Below are 6,168 nucleotides of genomic sequence, written 5' to 3'. Positions count from 1 at the left end.
CACTCTAACGGTCATATGCTTTATTATTAATTGTCATGTAAAAAAAAATTAAGAAATTTGTTGATTTTAAAACAAAATAAAGATAATGATTATAATTAGATATTTAATTATGAAATTTTAAATAAATAATTTTAAATAAATTATAATTTGATAATAATTATATATTAAATTATTTTTAAAAATATTAAATAATTAATCACATATAAATAGTTTTAAATTTTAAAAATTATATATTTATCAAATTAAATATTTAAATAAAATATATAAAGTCAACCAGATCGTCTAATGTTGCAAATCAGATTCGAAGTCAAAATATATGGTCAATATACGGTATCAGATTCAGTTTCAGAAATCAAACTCACTGCAGTTGCATATTCTGTATCATGGCAGGCTTGTGTTCATGATTTTTTTATCTTGGAATGGATGAGTAATTGAGGTTGTTCAACCTTTATATGAGATACTGCAGTAAATGTTGATCCTCACCTACATTGTTGTTGTAATTATAACAAGAATGGTGTATCAAGAGTATTGCTCTTTTAGTCTTTGTAGCTCAATACTCTTTCGGTATTAATTGTTGTGTCCTAGATGCTTTGTTGTCACTAATTCTGATTGCATTGATAATTGCTTCTGTTCAAATTCAAGACTATATGAAATTACTGTACTCCTGGATTGCTTTAATTCATGATTTGCTGCAACAATGATTTGTAGCACTGTCTCACTCACACTGAGCTAGATCCTGCGTTGAATTTCTGCTACTTTGAGCTCTGAAATTCTGAACTAGAACCTGCTTGTTTTCTAGATTGAGATGTTGTCGAACTTATCCACACCATAAAATTGTATTGTTGTATTTCTCTAAGACTTTCCATCAGCTTGGAGCTTAAATATTTTATGTCATGAAGCCTCATTTAATGTATCGAATTTCTCTTAAAACATCAACTACTAAAACTGATTGCTACTTGATTGATATGTGCCTACGTAGGTTGGCTCAGTGGTACTTACAGGTGGTATTATTGCAATAGATTATAGGGTCGATTCTCAACATGAGTGAAATACATCGCAGGTCACTTGACCTCATAAGGGTCATTGTGTTGGACGAAGCCCTCATGATTTACCACCCTTCCAAATGACATGAGGCAATCCGGAAGGAGCACTTGGTATGAGGATTATCATCTTTTCCTACAATCAGTATTGATTGATATGCACTCCAAATTTTGGAGTGCAATCCCAGCTACAGTAGAGCAGGAATTAAGCAATCCTCTCTTTATGGACTTGCATGTATCTCGTTTGCTCATATTGTATATGCCACATGATTTGTTTGTTTTATTATTTGATTGACAACGCCATAAAATACAGAAAGTAAATCTTCTCCTGTTCCCATTGCCATAGGAGCCACTTGGTTATAAGTTTAGGCTTGGAAGTCTTGAGAGGAGATCAAGCGTGTTTATAAAGAAGAAGACCGAACACCTGTTTTCACTTCAACTCACCAACGGATGTCTTCTTCTCATATAAATTCCTCCTTTCCCCTCCCTTATGCAAGCCTCATCTATGTTTGAAACATCAGGATTAAGCCTCCTTCTCATATAAATTGGTTTGTATAAGTTCATAAGCTTGAAATCTTAATTGGAGCATCAGGATTATGTGAAGAATCCAGATCAGATAGGATGGTTATTAAGGAAGGCAAACTAAAGGTAGGAATACCTAATTACAATAGACACCAAGTTAAATATAATATTAATATATTGGTAGTGCTCTATCTAATAAACTATAAAATCTCTAGTTTGATGGCCATTTAGTCTGTACTACCTCTGTCTAATATTACTTCAAGGGATTCCTTAGTTTCCTGATGAAAATCGTTTAAACCTCACCAATGTGAGGTATATTAATTCATTTCTTATCTTCATCCAAAGTAACTAATCCTGTCCGAGAGTTGAGTAGACGGACGCTAGGGACGTGGCGTTCTCTGCTGACTCCGCGTAGACTCTGGGCTGACATGGACTTCAGTGAACCTGCAGCAAAACCGAGCCGGGAAGGGGATCCCGGCGACGACCCTCCAATGCTCAAGTCAGGCGAGAAGAAATCGAAGCAGAGTAACGAGGCCAAGAGCTACAGTAGATGAGAATGCATACCTCCGTCGAAGTCTGGGGGTCCTTATATTGGATCCCTGGGAGGCACGTGCACGTTTCTCGAGGCATACATGCTTCCCAAGACATACCTCAAAATGTATGTGTCGGAAAAGTACGTCTGACGCCATACCGCAACCGTCCGAGTATATCTCTGACATAACAGTAGAAACTTCCACCGTACGATTCTCTGTCCGGTCCGACCGCCGACCATGCTGTTCGTCAGCGGCACATGTCTCAAGAAGGATGTCACCAGCTGCCCCCTTCGTCCTCTTCTGCACCTTTTGTCTGTTACTAGTCCGACCGGGAGAGATGCTTGGACCCACTGCCATCCGGGAGGGGACATGTATTGGACCGAGCGGGAAGGCCGCTCGGCCACATACTCGGACGGGAATGCCTTCGTTGATCCGCAGCTCGTCCGAGCGAACAGGCCGCTCGACGCGTCAACTTTCTTAGGCGGACTCGTGAGCATCGGAAACCCGACTCGCGGTCGAGCTATTTCTGCGCCGCTCCTGGCGCGGTCGTGGCCGATCAACCAGGTGGCATTCCGATCGGCCACACCTTTAGGTTGACTATCTTGGCTTTGACCTCCACGTGTCATTGGCCTCTATCCCGCACGAGACTCCACTCTTACTACCGGATCAGTAACTTTAATTTATTGTTAGTAATTTATCAAAATTCTAAACGGTAGCTAATGGCCATTTACTGGGCATATTCTTTTTACATCCAGGTTACACTTCACAAAATTCATTGCTTTCCTTGAACACAACCATGTAAACCTTACCAATGTCTAGACTAAATTATGGTAAAATAGTTCTTTTCTTCTGTTCATTCAACAAAACCTTAATTAGGGAATGTTTGTTATAAATTTTTGTTGGGTTCTTCGGGCCGCGAAAACCGCTTTTTCGCGTCGCGGAAACCCTGAGTCACCCAAAGCCGTAGATCCGTGCAAAGATTCGTAAACAAAACTTTTCGAAAAATCTTTTCTTGTACGAGTTTGTAAAACCTTTAGATCTACACTAGATAAGGGTTATACCTTCGAAGCGTGCCTTTCGCTTATCCCGCTCGTCCAAGGAGTTGCCGGATCTCTAGACCGTCAAGCGCCGGTCCTCTAGAAGTATCCACACGGACACGTAGGTGGAGAAAAACCTCACACAAAGGTGTGCTAGCACCTTGGTGAGATTCGGCCAAGCAAGGAAGAGAGGGAGAGGGAGAGCTTGAGAGGAAGAAGGAGGAAGATTCACCACACTTCAATGAAAATGAATGAAAATCAATCCCAATTCAAAAGTGGTCGGCCACTTCTCATCAAGTGTAACTCCCCATTAAATGCAATTAATGTGAAGTTAATAAGAAAATGGCTTTGTAACTTCCATAAGGTGGCACACCATGATGATGTGGAACATCATCATTGGTCCACCTAATGCCAACTCACCAATGAGGTGGCAAAAGGTCAAGTCAAAATTGACCTTTGGTCTTCCTTCTCTAGTCAAGTCCAACTTGACCCAATCTCTACCATGGTTGATCTAATCCAACCATTTGATTCGAGCCAACTTAATATAATGAATCTAATTCATTAAATTAAATTGATTTAATAAGTCATAATCTAAATTTGACTCATTAAATACATGAATCAACTTGAGTCGAACTCAAGTTAGCCCAATTAGGATTACTCTTAATCCAATTTGATTCATCAAATGAATCTAATCCTCTTGGTTCATCATATGAACCTAATCTCCATCTAATTGTCCTAAGTGTGTGACCCTATAGGTTCTTGTAACGTTGGCAATGCCCTAAACCCATTTAGGAGCATAAGTAATGAGCGGTATCTAGCAACACATCATTACTACCCAAGTTACAAGAATGTCGAGATCCGACATCACCTTGTGACTACTAATTGTGACTCCTCACAATATGTGACATTGTCCTTCTATCCTAGACATCTAGATTGATCAATGTGAGGCATAGACCGTGTCATCCTCTAATCAATCTAAATCTTGAACTCCAAGTAGACTCACTCGATCAAATGAGCTCAACATCTAATATTGACTCATTTGGGCATGGTCATGCACTTAGTGGTCTCACTCTATCAAGAATAGCGATCTCGCTCCCGTCATATGGGAGGGATAGATCCCATCTACATCACTCACATCCCTCTGCATAATTCGTTACATACCCAGTAATCGCCTTTATAGTCCACCCAGTTATGAGTGACGTTTGACGAAACTAAAGTACATAACTCCTTATGTAGGGATCCATGGTGACTTCAGGTCTAAGGACTAATAGTCATACTAATAGCCACATGAGAAAGTATATGACACTCATATAACGATCCATGATACTTTCTCATGGCGGGTCATTCAGTATACATTCTCTAATGCATACCCATGTGTCAGCTTGATATCTCTATATCCATGACTTGTGAGATCAAGTCATCGAGCTGACCTACATGCTAGTCTTATTGTATTAACATTGTCCCTGAATGCTAATACTCGACTAGGAATGATTTAGAGTAGTGTTCCCTATATCATCTCACTATCAATTCAACTAATCGATTGATATAGGTATAAACCTTCTACTCAAGGACACTATTATACTTAGTCTATTTGGCACTAATATAAATAAGTATAATAACCAAACAAATACCTTTATTAATATACAAGAATATGATATACATGAGTCCATACAATCATCAAATGATTGGCTCTAGGGCTCTAACTAACAATTTTTAGGATGATAAATTTAGTTAGCTTGTGCAAATAAACTTCTTTTCACTACATTGATTGGCTCATTCATTCAATGCTTTGTCTTTTGAGGTAGTGGAACTATTCTTAAAAACAGCTTTTGAGAAGTTATTAGAATTGTTAAACTCTATTTACATGTATTTCTAAACCCAGTGGAAGCTATCATGCCCTTTCAACTTGGTAAATAATGATAGTTACCTATTTGCATTTTTATTTCTTAATAACAGCTTTTGAGAAGTTCTTTTTTTTCTCAAGGTTATGGTTTATAATTAACCTATAGTTTGATCCCTACTCATAGCATCCTACTTCGTTCTAATATGGATGCACTGTCTAGGTTTTACTTCAATTTATGTAGTTGATCTATCTGACTCTTCCTTTTTAAAGATGCGTGGTACAAGTCACCATTCTGATATTTCCCTCCATAACCTTGGTTCTACACTTTTTCTTACTTTCGACATGCACATGTTTTAGGCATCCACATCATCTTTGTTTTGTTATCCCACATCATATTAGCTTTCGACATGCACATGCTTCGTCCGCACCTTCGAACTTCCCCCTGACCATAAATTAATATTAGCTTCTCCGTCTGATCGGCCTCATGATCCGCCGACTGGCACTACTTGTTTCTTTCAAGACCAGTTTGTAGCTGGTCTGCGTTTTCCCCTACATCGGTTCGTCATTGAAGTATGCAATTATTTTCGCCTCCCGCTCAGCCAACTCGTTCCAAACTCGTTTAGATTGTTGTGTGGCGTAGTTGTCTTATTTAGGCTGCACAGTATCCCTTTAGTTCCCAAGATTTTCCATTACTTCTACTATCCCAAACAGTCCGAGTGGGGTACTTTCCTTTTCCAGTCTCGGATCGGCCTTGTCTTCTTCAACAAAATGCCCACCTCTAATAAAAACTGGAAAGAATACTTTTTCTTTCTGCGTTTGCCCGAGTCACCGCCCTTCCGAACCAAGTGGCAGACCACCGTACCCTCTCCACCAGAGCTCGGTAAATACAAGAGCCAGCTGGCCTACCTTCACGCAGCCAACATGTTGGCCGACCAAAAGTTCAACATCCACGAACTGCTCTGCGAGGGTGTGTTATACATGTTCGGGCTGAGTCCAATCCGCTCGAAACTTCCGAGCAGCATGGGTAAGAGCTTTCTTGATCCCTTTTTTCCTTTTAATCTAACTGATTTGTTTTCCCTTTCTGCAGCTGACATCATGATGCGCGCTCGCGCTACCGAGCGGATGAGGTTGAGGGCCGTCGAGATTGAAGCGGCGACTGCTAAGGAGATGGTCGACCTTGGCATTGAGCCGAT

The sequence above is a fragment of the Zingiber officinale genome, chromosome 2B, assembly GCF_018446385.1.
Source record: "Zingiber officinale cultivar Zhangliang chromosome 2B, Zo_v1.1, whole genome shotgun sequence".
Taxonomy (NCBI): Eukaryota; Viridiplantae; Streptophyta; class Magnoliopsida; order Zingiberales; family Zingiberaceae; genus Zingiber; species Zingiber officinale.
Note: the sequence above shows the minus strand (reverse complement) of the source record.